The sequence below is a fragment of the Papaver somniferum genome, chromosome 8 (genome assembly GCF_003573695.1).
Source record: "Papaver somniferum cultivar HN1 chromosome 8, ASM357369v1, whole genome shotgun sequence".
Taxonomy (NCBI): Eukaryota; Viridiplantae; Streptophyta; class Magnoliopsida; order Ranunculales; family Papaveraceae; genus Papaver; species Papaver somniferum.
This window is the reverse complement of record NC_039365.1, coordinates 46725356-46725925: the sequence shown is the minus strand read 5'-3', so window position 1 is coordinate 46725925 and position 570 is coordinate 46725356.

Below are 570 nucleotides of genomic sequence, written 5' to 3'. Positions count from 1 at the left end.
TCGAACTCTCAATCATGTCGCTATCCACGAACCTCGAACCCGATCATGTCGTTGTCCACGAACCTCGAACCCGATCATGTTTCTGCTTCAAGTGCACATCCAAGTTTCTAGAACACTGGATTTTTTGTTTCCATTTGTAGGGAATTAAAAGACGATTCTAACGAGCCAAAAATCACTCAATTCGGACTTAAAACGAAGAAGTTAGTGACGAAATAAGCTTTGAACGAAACGCGCGCTGTTGCATACTTGGCATTGATAACTGTGCAGAATTGCTGACGTGTTACTGCTTATTGGGATGACTTGCTGACGTGGCGTACGAAAAGCGCTGACGTGGCAGCTGACGCAGCAAAACAACCATCATACTGTGACGCTGACGTGGCAAAAATTGATGATGTGTCGTTGTTGACTGGACTGTGTGCTGATGTGGATGATTCCGCTGACGTGTCATTAGAGTATGATGACATGTCACTAATGACATGGACTTCTGCTGACGTGGCGAATCCAGTCAACTAGTTGGGCCCTATCGGTCTGGTTCGTTTTGAACCGTACTGAACTGGTTCGATCAGAACA